The sequence below is a fragment of the Arachis stenosperma genome, chromosome 10, assembly GCF_014773155.1.
Source record: "Arachis stenosperma cultivar V10309 chromosome 10, arast.V10309.gnm1.PFL2, whole genome shotgun sequence".
NCBI classification, from domain to species: Eukaryota; Viridiplantae; Streptophyta; class Magnoliopsida; order Fabales; family Fabaceae; genus Arachis; species Arachis stenosperma.
In genome coordinates this window covers 112,074,012-112,091,450 of record NC_080386.1, presented here as the reverse complement: position 1 = coordinate 112,091,450, position 17,439 = coordinate 112,074,012, and the positions used below count along the sequence as shown (strand labels likewise).

General features: G+C 39.7%; 2 non-coding genes across 2 annotated transcripts; both read left to right on the top strand.

Moving 5' to 3' along the window:
• The first annotated feature begins 8,435 nt into the window (after window positions 1-8,435).
• On the top strand, window positions 8,436-8,543 carry LOC130958336 (small nucleolar RNA R71). The gene has a single exon (XR_009077464.1). It is a non-coding gene; the product is annotated as a small nucleolar RNA R71 (small nucleolar RNA).
• An 8,326-nt stretch (window positions 8,544-16,869) lies between these two features.
• On the top strand, window positions 16,870-16,977 carry LOC130958334 (small nucleolar RNA R71). The gene has a single exon (XR_009077462.1). It is a non-coding gene; the product is annotated as a small nucleolar RNA R71 (small nucleolar RNA).
• The last annotated feature ends 462 nt before the right edge of the window (window positions 16,978-17,439 follow it).

Here is a 17,439-nt window from a genome sequence, read left to right as displayed (position 1 = left end):
CCCTTCAAAGAATTCAGGTTTTAAACCCCCCATCCACCGTTATCCCTCTCATACATCCAAAGACAATGACTTGGAATCATATTGAAACACACTACAAGAAAAATACTGAGTACCATCGGATTTATCGTCGAATTAATTAAATAAATCCGTCAGTAATGAGTTTACCATCAAATTTACCGTCATCCTAGAGTTGACGGAATTATTAGCGCCAAAAACTATTTACCAGCAGATTTTTTTGTCTGACGCTAATTACCGATAATTTTCTGTCGATATTTTCAATAAATTTGTCGAGACTAAGTTTATGATTACCGTCAGATTAATCCAACGGTAACTTTGGTGCCATTTCACGTGTTTTGGCACCAAGTTACAGCTGAATAAATCGAACGGTAAATCCGATGATAGTATTTTTATATTTTTTATTTTTTGTCATAGTTAAGCCACAAGTAGTAGTCGAATTAGAACTATTGTTAACAAAATTGTGAACAGAAAAATAAAATTAGCAAAAATCAATAAATTATTTTATTAAAAATAAATGGTCTAAATACAATAAAACGTCACAAAAGTAGAATGCAACAAAGTAGACAAATAACGAAATAAAACCCTAACTCCTATAGATCCCGATAATCGTCGTCATCATCGTCGTGGTCCCCTACTGAGGCGGCGGTGTAGGTGCTGATGTCGGAGCCCCACCAGCAGTGTCACTGCTGGAACCAGCAGTGCCGCTGCCTCCAGCGCGCATCTGCCAGTCGTACTACTCTATCTGCTCTTGCAACCGATCGAGCTGGTCCAGCTTCTCTGTCAGGTCTAAGCTGATAGCAACAACTCCTCTCACGTGTGCAAGAAGGTCGTTGTACCTTTGTTCAGACTGCTCCACTTGTTGGTGAAGCTCCTGCATCAACTTCTACACCTTCTCCCTCAACTTGACAATTTCCTGGGATCAACAGGGCTGGTAGTAGAGGCAGAGGCAAAAGAACCTGCCAACACTGAGGAGCGGAGACCATTGGCAAATAATGACTCCAACCCGAAGTGGTGATTCTTGTGGAGTTCAGAGGTGGTCTCGCGCCAAACCCTATCAAGATCTACCACTAAGGTCTCGGAGCCGGCTTTGTCGTTCCCAGTTGGCGGCTGAGATCGCTAGGTCGCGAGTTCCAACCTCTGCGTGTACTCCTCCTTTGTCACACACATCGTGCTTAGGATAACAATCAAATAAATGACTTAAAACCAAATAATTTTGAAACCTAAAATTAATTTAAATTCACATAATGGACTGCTGATCGCTCGTCAGCAAATCTCTCCTTGTTGTACTTCAAAGTATGGGTATACTTGAAGGTCTCCGCCAGTATCACCTCACAATCCAACGACTTAGACTACAAATTAATATATCAACCAATAAAATAAATGAATAAATTAAACAACTAATTCAAGTAACTACTAAAATATTAAAAAATGACAAGAAACCTACTAGTCTGCTCTTCATCTTCATGAAGGTCGCCGATCCACCCGTATACTTCGACGGCCTGGGCAAAGTCCTGTTAGCGACGTTTGTCAGACGACGGCAACTCTTGAACCCCTCATCATTAGCAAAATAAGCCTCTAGTTCCTTCTTGATGGCTGGACAGATCCACGATGTTAGGTGGTCGCGCCCCTGAAGACGTCACTCATTATCTATTGTAGTTGTTTGGTTGTTCGGTGGTCATATACCTTCCAGATCATGAGATTTTGCTCCATATCCCATATGAATTTCAACTGCACAAAGAGATTCACCATTACAAAAGTTAGTTGAAATAAGATACAGTTCAAATATGGTTAATTAATTCAACATTATTGGCTTCTTACGGCCCACTTCTGAAACCATCGATCTCTAATCTCAGCCGGGATCTGCGTGTAGGTACCCTACGGGTAGTCGTACATCGACTTTGACGTCAACAATCTCCTGTGTGAAAGCGTTGGGGTTTGGCGCAAACCTAGCAGAGAAAAAACATAACATTCACACATACATAGAAATGCATATGATGCGTGAGCATCTTATACCCTTTTTCCACTTAGTTTCTAGTAGTTTTTAGTTAGCATTTATTATGTTTTAGTGAAAAAATCTTCTATGGAGGCAACTTTGAGTTATTTTAGTATTTTCATAATTTCAGGTGAAATTCGGAGCAACTTGGTAGAGTTTGGAGCAAAAAGCAAAAAAGTTGAAGCTGCTCCTCTGGGTGCTAAATGCCAAGCTGGCATTTAGCGTTGATAAACCACTATTTTATGTTTTATCTTGTGCTAAATTGAGTGGATTTTATCAATTATTTGCACACTTATTCATAAAAACTGCATAATTTTACAAATCCTTCTTAATTTTGTAATATGATTGAAAACTTGCTTCCTAGGCCTTTAAATTGTAATTTTTAATTCTCCTTAATTACCATTCGATGTCGTGATGTGTTTGTCAAGTGTTTTCAGGTTTACAGGACATGAATGGCTTAAAGAATAAGAGGAGGCATGTCAAAGTGTAAGGAACACAAGAAACTAAAGAGATTACAAGCGAGGATCGACGCACACGCATGGCTTACGTGTGCACATCAATTGGCGCATCTCACAGCGACGCGTACATATGACCGACGCGTATGCGTGACAAGCGCAAAAGTCCAGCGATGCGTATGCGTGATCGACGCGTACGCGTGACAGAACGTCACATGCTGCACTTATCAGAACTCATTGTGGGTGATTTCTGGGCTGATTTAGACCCATTTTTAATCCCAAAAACGTAGACTAGAGGCAGGGGTGTAGCTAAGACTGAGCAGACACTTCACTTTTACTTTCACTTTAGTTTTGTTTTATTTTTTGGAATTCTAGAGAGAGAAACACTACTTCTTCTAGGGTTCTTAGCATTCATAGTTTTTGCTTTTGGATTGGATATTGAGAGAGCTGCTACTACCTTCGATTGAAGTCGTCATCGTTATAGTTTGACTTTCTATCACTCTACTCTTTTATTCTCCATTTAGTTATTGGAACTCATATTTGGATTTTGTTAATTTGAATTTTTTTAATATATATTAAATCATTTTATATTTAATTTAAGTACGTGTTTAATTCGTATTAATTATTGTTCGTTTCAACTTTGATTTTTATTGATTTATTATAATTACCATATCTATTATCTACTCCCTTTATATGTTTGTGAAAATGGCATTCATGTTAATAGAGTAGAGCTCCCAACTTGGCTTTGGAGTTGATTAATTGAAAACCCTTGAGTTGGAATACTCAAGTATTAATTTGTAATTGGGAATTGCTGTCTAACTCAATTTTCACTAACTTTAATCCTCCCCTGTGAAGTGATTAGGACTTCTGAATCAGAGTTAGTGTTACCTAATTGACTTTCCTTTATTAGTTAGAGGATAACTAAGTAGAAGCAACAACATTTTACTATTATACTTGGAAAAGTCAACAAGGATAGAAACTCCAATTAATCTTCTCCTAGCCAAGGCATTTTATTTCAAATATATAATACCTCTTGTCATTATTTATTGCTTTAATTGATAGCCATTTATTTTTCCATTTTCCAATTCTAAAATTTCTCAGAAAATTCCTAAACAATAAATTGCACATTGTGTGAACTTTTTGGGAAACGACCTGGGAATTCTACTCCTAGTTATTTAATTTTAATTGTGCAACAAATTAAATTGATAGTGAAAATTTCGTCGGTTAAGACTGTATTGACAATGCTGTTTTTATTAGAAATTCTTAACCGGCATTTTTCTACCCATAAAGCGCCAGCAAGCTTCACAAACAGCAACGTCTCTGCCCCATTCTGGGCGCTAAACGCCCAACTGGCGTTTAGCGTCAGGCAGCCCAAGTTGAAAGCCCACTCTTGGAGCATCTCTAGTTGGATTTAACTTTTATTAGTTATCTTATCTTTTATTTTTGTAATTTTTATTTACAAACAATATCTTTTAGTTTTAGGATTTAATATTTTATTTTATTTTCAAATCAACTTAGGTTAGATGTAAAAAGGGAAAAGATTCACCCTTTGGACCTTCGGATCTTCTCTCTTCCGCACTTTTCAGAACCCTTATTTTCTCTGTAAGTCATGAGCCAATAAACCTTCTTGGTTAAGGTTAGGAGCTTTGTTTATTTCTATGGATTAATACTATTGCTTTTCTATTCTAATTAATGTATTGATTCAGTTACAATGATTATTTTCGTTCTTCATTTTATGAATCTGGGTGGAACGGGAGTATGACCCTTATTCTAGATGTGTTCTTGTGACCTCGGGAGAGGTCTCTCACCTGAACATAGCTTGAAAGTAAATTCCTCCTAAATTTCTAATTACTTGAACTAATCTAGATACCTGACATATAATCCGTTAGTCTTGGATAATTAGGGTTTTTGTGGCCATAAACTAGATTTGAACTTAACCCTCTAATCCGAATCAAGTGACCAAGGGATTGGCGATTGATGAAGGTTAGAGGATGGCTAAATCACTAAAGGATTAAGGTTTAGTCAATTACAGTTTGCCATGAAATGAATCTTGTATGAATAAAATAGTTGGTAAGAAACCTTAATCCAGAAAAGTAAACATCCGCGATACCTTAACTGTTTCTCTCATTGATTTCTATACCAAACTCATTATTTACTTTCTTTACTCTTATTTTATTGTTTAATGATTTTAAAACCCAAAAACAAACATTTCCACTCGCCTAACTAAGCCAATTAGTTGACCATTGTTGCGCAGTTCCTCAGTCCTCGTGGGATCAACCCTCACTTACCTAAGATATTACTTGGACGACCCGGTGCACTTGCCGGTTCAGTTGTGGATATTCTAATTTCACACCAAGTTTTTGGCGCCATTGCCGGAGACTGACGGTAATTGACAACTACCATTTGTTTGATTGCTTATATTAGATATTTTTCTTAGTTTTGTTTGTTTATTTTTATTTAATTGTTCGAATTAGGTCTTTTTCATTTTTCCTTAATTTTTTATTTTAAGTTTGGTGTCCCGTCAGTGATTTTTCTTTTTGCTAAAAATTTTCGAAAATACTAGTATTTCCTTTTGCTTATTTTTTCAAATTTTGTTGATTTATTTCTTTTCAAATAGTTTTTAAAATTTTCAGTTTAATTGCTTATTTTATTTTATTTTATTTAACTTCTTTTATATTGGATAACTCACTAGGAATTCTCTATACTCTGACATAGAGACTCCCATTTTTTTTGTTTCCTATTTATTTATGAGCAGGAGCAGGGATAAAGAACCCATTCTTGAGTCTGAGAAGACATTGAGGCAGCGTTTGCAATAAGCTAGAACTTACAAAGCTAGTGAGAATCTTAGGGATACTTTTGAGAAGGAAGCCATGGATGTCAACAACCCCAATAATGTTGTTAATGGTAATAGAGGGAATCCAAATGGTAATGAGCAAGCTAGGAGGACACTAAGCTCATACACTGCTCCCACTCTTGACTTTTATGGGCGCAGTATCTCAGTACCTTCTATTGGTGCAAATAGTTTTGAGCTGAAGCCATAGTTTATCACTCTAGTACAGCAAAACTGCCAGTTTCATTAGCTCCTGTAGGAAGATCCCAATCTTTTAATCTCCAACTTCCTACAGATCTGTGACACTATAAAGACTAATGGAGTGAATTATGATGTCTACAAGCTCATGCTCTTCCCATTTGCTATGAGGGATAGAGCAAAGCTGTGGCTGGACACTTAGCCTAAGGAGATCTTAGACTCCTGGGACAAGGTGGTCAATGAATTTCCGACCAAGTTCTTCCCACCTCAGAAGCTGACTAAGCTAAGGGTGAATGTTTAAACTTTCAGGCAGAGAGATGGTGAGTCCCTCTATGAAGTCTGGGAGAGATACAAGCCGATGATCAAGAAGTGTCCCCAGATATGTTTTTAGATTGGACCAAGCTGCAGATTTTCTATGATGGCCTCTCTGAGATGGCTAAGATATCTTTGGACAACTCTGCAGGAGGTTCCTTGCACATGAAGAAGAAGCCTGAAGAGGCTAATGAGCTTATTAAGATGGTTGCCAACAACCAATATTTGTACTCTTCTGAGAGGAATCCTGTGAATCCGGTAAAGAAACAAGTTATGGAGGTGGACACCCTAGATGCCATTCTAGCTCAGAACAAGATCATGTCACAGTAGATCAATATGATTTCTCAGCACTTGAGTGGGATGCAAGTCTCAACTGTCAGTACTCAAGATGCATCTTATGACATGAATAGTGGCTTCAACCAAGGGGAGAATTATGGCTATGCTCAACCCACTCGTGAGCAAGTTCATTATATGGAAAATTTCTCTAGAAATCTCAATAATGATTCGTATTCGAATACAATCAATTAAGGATGGAGGAATCACCCTAACATTGGGTGGAGAGAGTAACCCTAGAAGCCTCAGCATAACTTCAACAATAACTCTCAAGGCGGTTTCAATCAGAACAAATTCAATTATTTCAACAACTGCCAGCTTCAAGCTTCTCAACAATAGAAGGCATTCACTCAACCTCAGAATACTCTTGACTTGGCCTCTCTAGTTGCAGAACTTTCTAAAACTACTCAAAGCTTTATGTAGGAGACTGGAGCTTCCATTCGAAACTTAGAGGTATAAGTGGGTCAGCTGATCAAGAAAATAACTGAGAGAGCCCCCAACACTCTTCCTGCTGACACGGAGGGAAACTCAAGAGAAGAGTGTAAGGCCGTCATGATGGATAATGAATCTATACTAAAGAATGAGGCGCAATATGCTAATGGGTTAGAGGAGAAAGAAGCTCCAGAAAAGGCTGAAGCTGCATTGTCACACGCCCCACCTAGGGCGCCTAGTCAAAAGCCTGAAGCACCATAACCTCAGAAGCTCCAAGAGAAGACTAAGGACGAGTAGTTCTCTTAATTCTTGGAAATATTTAGAAAGCTACAAATCAATATTCCTTATACTGAGGTTTTGAAAAAAATGCTTCCCTATGTGGCATTTATGAAAGGCCTACTCTTTAAAAAGAAGGCCTTAAAGGGAGATGAAATAGTGGTGCTGACCAAGGAGTGTAGTGCCCTCATTCAGAGTAAGCTGCCTAAGAAGATGCTAGATTCAGGAAGCTTTCAGATTCCTTGTACTATTGGGAACATCACTTTTGACAAAGCCATTTGTAATCTTGGCTCAAGTATCAAGAAGCACAGCCTACAGGAATAGCATTAGAGATGGCTGATAAATCTCTGAAGTAGGTGCACGGGCTAGTGGATAATGTCTTAGTCAAGATTGGAAAGCTCTTCCTCCCTGTAGATTTTGTGATACTTGACATGGGAGGGGATGCAAATGACTCCCTCATCCTAGGAAGACCATTCTTAGCCACTGGAAGAGCGCTGATAGATGTTGAAAGAGGAGCGTCAGTTTTAAGGCTATGTGAGAGCTACTTGGTGTTCAAGGTTTTTAATCCTTCACCAATCTCTGGAGTAAGAGGTACTTGCATGCAGAGCTCATTGCTTAAGCCTTCCCTCTTGGTGGAAACCCATACAGTTTCCCCTAATATCAAACCTAAGTTTGATAGAAGTAAGTCCCATGGAATCTCTATGGTCTCATTTTAAGCCTCAGATTTCCATGGTTCCTCATTGGGGAACTCATTAGAGGCCAGTGGACGTCCATTGAGGTCTTCCTCAGTGGCGTTCACTGCCTCTTCCTCCTTTCCAAATTCGGCCATGTTGATGGCCTTGCACTCTCCTTTTGGATTTTCTTCTGTATTGCTTGGAAGAGTACTAGGAGGGAGTTCAGTAATTTTCTTGCTCAGTTGACCCACTTGTGCCTCCAAATTTCTAATGGAGGACCTTGTTTCAGTCATGAAACTTTGAGTGGTTTTGATTAGATCAGAGACCATGGTTGCTAAGTCAGAGGTGTTCTGCTTAGAACTCTCTGTCTGTTGCTGAGAAGATGATGGAAAAGGCTTGCCATTGCTAAACCTGTTTCTTCCACCATTATTATTGTTGAAACCTTGTTGAGGTCTCTGTTGATCCTTCCATGAAAGATTTGGATGATTTCTCCATGAAGGATTGTAGGTGTTTCCATAGGGTTCTCCCATGTAATTCACCTCTTCAATTGAAGGGTTCTCAGGATCATAAGCTTCTTCTTCAGATGAAGCTTCCTTAGTACTGCTTGGTGCATTTTGCATTCCAGACAGACTTTGAGAAATCAAATTGACTTGCTGAGTCAATATTTTGTTCTGAGCCAATATGGCATTCAGAGTATCAATCTCAAGAACTCCTTTCTTCTGATTTGTCCCATTGTTCACAGGATTCCTTTCAGAAGTGTACATGAATTGGTTGTTTGCAACCATTTCAATTAGTTCTTGAGCTTCTGCAGGCGTCTTCTTCAGATGAAGAGATCCTCCAGCAGAGCTATCCAAAGACATCTTGGATAGTTCAGAGAGACCATCATAGAAAATACCTATGATGCTCCATTCAGAAAGCATGTCAGAAGGACATTTTCTGATTAATTGTTTGTATCTTTCCCAAGCTTCATAGAGGGATTCTCCTTCCTTCTGTCTGAAGGTTTGAACTTCCACTCTAAGCTTACTCAATTTTTGAGGTGGAAAGAACTTTGCCAAGAAGGCATTGACTAGCTTTTCCCAAGAGTTCAGGCTTTCTTTAGGTTGTGAGTCCAACCATGTCTTAGCTCTGTCTCTTACAGCAAAAGGGAATAGCATTAGTCTGTAGACCTCAGGGTCAACCCCATTAGTCTTGACAGTGTCACAGATTTGCAAGAATTCAGCTAAGAACTGATGAGGATCTTCCAATGGAAGTCCATGGAACTTGCAATTCTGTTGCATTAGAGAAACTAATTGAGGCTTAAGCTCAAAGTTGTTTGCTCCAATGGCAGGGATAGAGATGCTTCTCCCATAGAAATCGGGAGTAGGTGCAGTAAAGTCACCCAGCACCTTCCTTGCATTGTTGGCATTGTTGTTGTTTTCGGCTGCCATGGGTTCTTCTTCTTTGAAGATTTCTGTTAGGTCCTCTACAGAGAGTTGTGCCTTAGCTTCTCTTAGCTTTCGCTTCAAGGTCCTTTCAGGTTCAGGGTCAGCCTCAACAAGAATGCTTTTATCTTTGCTCCTGCTCATATGAAAGAGAAGAGAACAAGAAAATGTGGAATCCTCTATGTCACAGTATAGAGATTCCTTGAGGTGTCAGAGGAAAAGAAAAATAGAAGGAAGAGGTAGAAGAATTCGAACTTAGTGAGATAGAGTTCGAATTGTGCATTGAGGAGGAGTGGTACTCCATAAATAGAAGGATGCGAGAAGAGGGAAAGAAATTTCAAAAATTAAATTAAAAAGATTTTAAAAACATTTTGAAAAACTTTAATTGATTTTCGAAAACCAAGAGTGGGAAAGAAATCAAGTAATTTTTGAAAAAGATTTTGAAATTAGAATTTAAAAAGATATGATTGAAAACTATTTTGAAAAAGATATGATTAAAAAGATATGTTTGAAAAATTATGGTTTTAAAAAGATATGATTGAAAAGATATGATTTGAAAACAATTTTAAAAAGATTTGATTTTAAAAATTAAGGATTTGGCTAACAAGAAAAGATATGATTCAAACATTAAACCTTTCTCAACAGAAAAGGCAACATACTTGAAATGTTGAATCAAATCATTAATTGTTAGCAAGTATCTTTGAAAAGGGAAAGAAATTGATTTTGAAAAAGATTTGATTGAAAAAAAAGATTTGATTTTGAAAAATTTTGAAAACTTGGAAAAAAATTGATTTGAAAACAAAATCTTCCCTCTTGTGCCATCCTGGCGTTAAACGCCCAGAATGGTGCACATTTTGGCGTTTAACGCCCAATGCTCTACCTTTTTGGGCATTAAACGCCCAGCCAGGCACACTGGCTGGCGTTTAAACGCCAGTCTGTCCTTCTTCACTGGGCATTTTGAACGCCCAGCTTTTTCTGTGTAATTCCTCTGCTGCATGTTCTGAATCTTCAGTTCCCTGTACTATTGATTGAAAATAGAACCAAGATCAAATAAACAATGCATGCAAGACACCAAACTTAAAATTAGACACTAGACTCAAACAAGAAACATAAAATATTTTTGGTTTTTATGATTTTGTAATTTTTTTTTTGGATTTTTCGAAAGTTAAGTGGAAGAAGAAAATAAAGGTATCAAAATTCTTAATGAGAATTCCAGGAATCATGCAATGTTAGTCTAAAGCTTCAGTCTAAAGGAATTAGACATGAATAGCCAAGCTTCAGCAGGACATTGCATTCAAGAGCTAAATTGATGATAATCAATCAGCTTTGGTGATGATAAGCACATCACCTTGAAACACTAGAATTCATTCTTAAGAACTCTGAAAAATACCTAATCTAAGCAACAAGATGAACCGTCAGTTGTCCATACTCGAAACAATCCCCGGCAACGGCGCCAAAAACTTGGTGCACGAAATTGTGATCACTACTTTTCACAACTCAAATAATCCCTAGTAATGGCCCCAAGGACTTGGTGCTCAATACCATGGCATAAACACAACTTCGCACAACTAACCAGCAAGTGCACTGGGTCGTCCAAGTAATAAACCTTACGCGAGTAAGGGTCGATCCCACGGAGATTGTTGGTATGAAGCAAGCTATGGTCACCTTGTAAATCTCAGTTAGGCAGACTCAAATGGTTATGGATGATATATGAATAAAACATAAAGATAAAGATAGAGATACTTATGTATTCCATTGGTGAGAATTTCAGATAAGCAAATGGAGATGCTTTGTCCCTTCCGTCTCTCTGCTTTCCTGCTGTCTTCATCCAATCCTTCTTACTCCTTTCCATGGCAAGCTGTATGCAAGGGTTTCACCGTTGTCAGTGGCTACCTCCCATCCTCTCAGTGAAAATGTTCAACGCACCCTGTCACGGCACGGCTATCCATCTGTCGGTTCTCAATCAGGCCGGAATAGAATCAAGTGATTCTTTTGCGTCTGTCACTAACGCCCCGCCCTCAGGAGTTTGAAGCTCGTCACAGTCATTCAATCATTGAATCCTACTCAGAATACCACAGACAAGGTTTAGACCTTCCGGATTCTCTTGAATGCCGCCATCAGTTCTAGCTTATACCACGAAGATTCCGGTTAAAGAATCCAAGAGATATCCACCCAATCTAAGGTAGAACGGAGGTGGTTGTCAGGCACACGTTCATAGGTGAGAATGATGATGAGTGTCACGGATCATCACATTCATCAAGTTGAAGAACAAGTGATATCTTGGAACAAGAACAAGCGGAATTGAATAGAAGAACAATAATAATTGCATTAATACTCGAGGTACAGCAGAGCTCCACACCTTAATCTATGGTGTGTAGAAACTCCACCGTTGAAAATACATAAGAACAAGGTCTAGGCATGGCCGAATGGCCAGCCTCCCAAAGTGATCAAAAGATCTAAAGATCAAAAGATTCCAAAGATAAGAAGATTCCAAAGATCAGAAGATGAAAATACAATAGTAAAAGGTCCTATATATAGAGAACTAGTAGCCTAGGGTGTACAGCGATGAGTAAATGACATAAAAATCCACTTCCGGGCTCACTTGGTGTGTGCTTGGGCTGAGCATTGAAGCATTTTCGTGTAGAGACTCTTCTTGGAGTTAAACGCCAGCTTTGGTGCCAGTGTGGGCGTTTAACTCCCATTCTTGTGCCAGTTCCGGCGTTTAACGCTGGGAATTCTGAGGGTGACTTTGAACGCCGGTTTGGGCCATCAAATCTTGAGCAAAGTATGGACTATCATATATTTCTGGAAAGCCCAGGATGTCTACTTTCCAACACCATTGAGAGCACGCTAATTGGGCTTCTGTAGCTCCAGAAAATCCACTTTGAGTGCAGGGAGGTCAGAATCCAATAGCATCTGCAGTCCTTTTCAGTCTCTGAATCAGATTTTTGCTCAGGTCCCTCAATTTCAGCCAGAAAATACCTGAAATCACAGAAAAACACACAAACTCATAGTAAAGTCCAGAAAAGTGAATTTTAACTAAAAACTAATAAAAATATATTAAAAACTAACTAAATCATACTAAAAACATACTAAAAACAATGCCAAAAAGCGTATAAATTATCCGCTCATCACAACACCAAACTTAAATTGTTGCTTGTCCCCAAGCAACTGAAAATCAAATAAGATAAAAAGAAGAGAATATGCAATGAATTCCAAAAACATCTATGAAGATCAGTATTAATTAGATGAGCGGGGCTTTTAGCTTTTTGCCTCTGAACAGTTTTGGCATCTCACTCTATCCTTTGAAATTCAGAATGATTGGCTTCTTTAGGAACTCAGAATCCAGATAGTGTTATTGATTCTCCTAGTTAAGTATGATGATTCTTGAACACAGCTACTTTATGAGTCTTGGCCGTGGCCCAAAGCACTCTGTCTTCCAGTATTACCACCGGATATATACATGCCACAAACACATAATTGGATGAAACTTTTCAGATTGTGACTCAGCTTTGCTAGAGTCCCCAATTAGAGGTGTCCAGGGTTCTTAAGCACACTCTTTTTACCTTGGATCACGACTTTAACCGCTCAGTCTCAAGTTTTCACTTGACACCTTCACGCCACAAGCACATGGTTAGGGACAGCTTGGTTTAGCCGCTTAGGCCAGGATGTTATTCCTGTAGGCCCTCCTATCCACTGATGCTCAAAGCCTTGGATCCTTTTTATTACCCTTGCCTTTTGGTTTAAAGGGCTATTGGCTTTTTCTGCTTACTTTTTCTTTTTCTCTTCTATTTTTTTCGTTTTTTTTCCTTCTCTTTTTTTTTGTATTCACTGTTTTTTCTTGCTTCAAGAATCATTTTTGTGATTTTTCAGATCCTCAGTAACATGTCTCCTTTTTCATCATTCTTTCAAGAGCCAACAACTTTAACATTCATGAACCACAAATTCAAAAGACATATGCACTGTTTAAGCATACATTCAGAAACAAAAGTATTGCCACCACATCAAAATAATTAATCTGTTGTAAAATCTGAAATTCATGCAATTCTTCTCTTTTTTTTTTCAATTAAGAACATTTTTTTTATTCAAGAAAGGTGATGGATTCATAGGACATTCATAACTTTAAGGCATAGACACTAATGATCATAAGACACAAACATGGATAAACATAAAGCATAATTTTCGCAAAAACAGAAAATAAAGAACAAGGAGATTAAAGAACGGGTCCACCTTAGTAATGGCGGCTTGTTCTTTCTCTTGAAGGTCTTATGGAGTGCTTGAGCTCCTCTATGTCTCTTCCTTGTCTTTGTTGCTCCTCCCTCATGATTCTTTGATCTTCTCTAATTTCATGGAGGAGAATGGAGTGTTCTTGGTGCTCCACCCTTAGTTGTCCCATGTTGGAACTCAATTCTCCTAGGGAGGTGTTCAGTTGCTCCCAATAGTTTTGTGGAGGAAGGTGCATCCCTTGAGGTATCTCAGGAATTTCATGATGAGAGGGGTCTCTTGTTTGCTCCATCCTTTTCTTAGTGATGGGCTTGTCCTCATCAATGAGGATGTCTCCTTCTATGTCAACTCCTACTGAATAACAGAGGTGACAAATGAGATGAGGAAAGGCTAACCTTGCCAAGGTAGAGGACTTGTCCGCCACCTTATAGAGTTCTTGGGCTATAACCTCATGAACTTCCACTTCCTCTCCAATCATGATGCTATGAATCATGATGGCCCGGTCTAGAGTAACTTCGGACCGGTTGCTAGTGGGAATGATTGAGCGTTGGATAAACTCCAACCATCCTCTAGCCACGTGCTTGAGGTCATGCCTTCTTAATTGAACCGGCTTCCCTCTTGAATCTCTCTTCCATTGGGCACCCTCTTCACAAATGTCAGTGAGGACTTGGTCCAACCTTTGATCAAAGTTGACCCTTCTTGTGTAAGGATGTTCATCTCCTTGCTTCATGGGCAAGTTGAATGCCAACCTCACATTTTCCGGACTAAAATCTAAGTATTTCCCCCGAACCATTGTAAGCCAATTCTTTGGGTTCGGGTTCACACTTTGATCATGGCTCTTGGTGATCCATGCATTGGCATAGAACTCTTGAACCATTAAGATTCCGACTTGTTGAATGGGGTTGGTAAGAACTTCCCAACCTCTTCTTTGAATCTCATGTCGGATCTCCGGATATTCACTCTTTTTGAGTTTGAAAGGGACCTCGGGGATCACCTTCTTCAAGGCCACAACTTCATAGAAGTGGTCTTGATGCACCCTTGAGATGAATCTCTCCATCTCCCATGACTCGGAAGTGGAAGCTTTTGCCTTCCCTTTCCTCTTTCTAGAGGTTTCTCTGGCCTTGGATGCCATAAATGGTTATGGAAAAACAAAAAGCAATGCTTTTACCACACCAAACTTAAAAGGTTTGCTCGTCCTCGAGCAAAAGAAGAAAGAATAGAGGAGAAAAAGAAGAAAATAGAGGAGATGGAGGAGGTTGTGTGGTTCGGCCAAAAGGGGGAAGAAGTAGTGTTTAGGGTGTGTAAAAATGAAGGAGTGAAGATGGGTTTATATAGGGGAGAAGGGAGGGGTAGGGTTCGGCCATTATGGGTGGGTTTGGGAGGGAAAGTGGTTTGAATTTGAATGGTGAGGTAGGTGGGGTTTTATGAAGGATGGATGTGAGTGGTGAAGAGAAAGGTGGGATTTGATAGGTGAAGGGTTTTTGGAGAAGAGGTGTTGAGGTGATTGGTGAATGGGTGAAGAAGAAGAGAGAGGGTGGTGGGGTAGGTGGGGATCCTGTGGGGTCCACAGATCCTGAGGTGTCAAGGAAAAGTTATCCCTGCACCAAATGGCATGCAAAAATGCGTTTTGAGCCAATTTTAGCGTTAAACGCCGGGCTGGTGCCCATTTCTGGCGTTTACGCCAAGTGCTTGCCCATATCTGGCGTTTAACGCCAGTCTGGTGCCCCTTTCTGGCGTTAAACGCCCAGAATGGTGCCAGACTGGGCGTTAAACGCCCATCTGCTAGCCTTACTGGCGTTTAAACGCCAGTAGGTTCTTCCTCCAGGGTGTGCTATTTTTCTTCCTGTTTTTCATTCTGTTTTTGCTTTTTCAATTGATTTTGTGACTTCTCATGATCATCAACCTACAGAAAACATAAAATAACAAAGGAAAATAGATAAAATATAACATTGGGTTGCCTCCCAACAAGCGCTTCTTTAATGTCAGTAGCTTGACAGAGGGCTCTCATGGAGCCTCACAGATACTCAGAGCAATGTTGGAACCTCCCAACACCAAACTTAGAGTTTGAATGTGGGGGTTCAACACCAAACTTAGAGTTTGGTTGTGGCCTCCCAACACCAAACTTAGAGTTTGACTGTGGGGGCTCTGTTTGACTCTGTTTTGAGAGAAGCTCTTCATGCTTCCTCTCCATGGTGACAGAGGGATATCCTTGAGCCTTAAACACAAAGGATTCTTCATTCACTTGAATGATCAATTCTCCTCTGTCCACATCAATCACAGCCTTTGCAATGGCTAGGAAGGGTCTGCCAAGGATGATGGATTCGTCCATGCACTTCCCAGTCTCTAGGACTATGAAATCAGCAGGGATGTAATGGTCTTCAATTTTTACCAGAACATCTTCTACAAGTCCATGAGCTTGTTTTCTTGAGTTGTCTGCCATCTCTAGTGAGATTCTTGCAGCTTGCACCTCAAAGATCCCTAGCTTCTTCATTACAGAGAGAGGCATGAGGTTTACACTTGACCCTAAGTCACACAGAGCCTTCTTGAAGGTCATGGTGCCTATGGTACAAGGTATTGAAAACTTCCCAGGATCTTGTCTCTTTTGAGGTAATTTCTGCCTAGACAAGTCATCCAGTTCTTTGGTGAGCAAAGGAGGTTTGTTCTCCCAAGTCTCATTTCCAAATAACTTGTCATTTAGCTTCATGATTGCTCCAAGGTATTTAGCAACTTGCTCTTCAGTGACATACTCATCCTCTTCAGAGGAAGGATACTCATCAGAGCTCATGAATGGCAGAAGTAAGTCCCATGGAATCTCTATGGTCTCATTTTGAGCCTCAGATTCCCATGGTTCCTCATTGGGGAACTCATTAGAGGCCAGTGGACGTCCATTGAGGTCTTCCTCAGTGGCGTTCACTGCCTCTTCCTCCTTTCCAAATTCGGCCATGTTGATGGCCTTGCACTCTCCTTTTGGATTTTCTTCTGTATTGCTTGGAAGAGTACTAGGAGGGAGTTCAGTAATTTTCTTGCTCAGCTGACCCACTTGTGCCTCCAAATTTCTAATGGAGGACCTTGTTTCAGTCATGAAACTTTGAGTGGTTTTGATTATATCAGAGACCATGGTTGCTAAGTCAGAGGTGTTCTGCTTAGAACTCTCTGTCTGTTGCTGAGAAGATGATGGAAAAGGCTTGCCATTGCTAAACCTGTTTCTTCCACCATTATTATTGTTGAAACCTTGTTGAGGTCTCTGTTGATCCTTCCATGAAAGATTTGGATGATTTCTCCATGAAGGATTGTAGGTGTTTCCATAGGGTTCTCCCATGTAATTCACCTCTTCAATTGAAGGGTTCTCAGGATCATAAGCTTCTTCTTCAGATGAAGCTTCCTTAGTACTGCTTGGTGCATTTTGCATTCCAGACAGACTTTGAGAAATCAAATTGACTTGCTGAGTCAATATTTTGTTCTGAGCCAATATGGCATTCAGAGTATCAATCTCAAGAACTCCTTTCTTCTGATTTGTCCCATTGTTCACAGGATTCCTTTCAGAAGTGTACATGAATTGGTTGTTTGCAACCATTTCAATTAGTTCTTGAGCTTCTGCAGGCGTCTTCTTCAGATGAAGAGATCCTCCAGCAGAGCTATCCAAAGACATCTTGGATAGTTCAGAGAGACCATCATAGAAAATACCTATGATGCTCCATTCAGAAAGCATGTCAGAAGGACATTTTCTGATTAATTGTTTGTATCTTTCCCAAGCTTCATAGAGGGATTCTCCTTCCTTCTGTCTGAAGGTTTGAACTTCCACTCTAAGCTTACTCAATTTTTGAGGTGGAAAGAACTTTGCCAAGAAGGCATTGACTAGCTTTTCCCAAGAGTTCAGGCTTTCTTTAGGTTGTGAGTCCAACCATGTCCTAGCTCTGTCTCTTACAGCAAAAGGGAATAGCATTAGTCTGTAGACCTCAGGGTCAACCCCATTAGTCTTGATAGTGTCACAGATTTGCAAGAATTCAGCTAAGAACTGATGAGGATCTTCCAATAGAAGTCCATGGAACTTGCAATTCTGTTGCATTAGAGAAACTAATTGAGGCTTAAGCTCAAAGTTGTTTGCTCCAATGGCAGGGATAGAGATGCTTCTCCCATAGAAATCGGGAGTAGGTGCAGTAAAGTCACCCAACACCTTCCTTGCATTGTTGGCATTGTTGTTGTTTTCGGCTGCCATGGGTTCTTCTTCTTTGAAGATTTCTGTTAGGTCCTCTACAGAGAGTTGTGCCTTAGA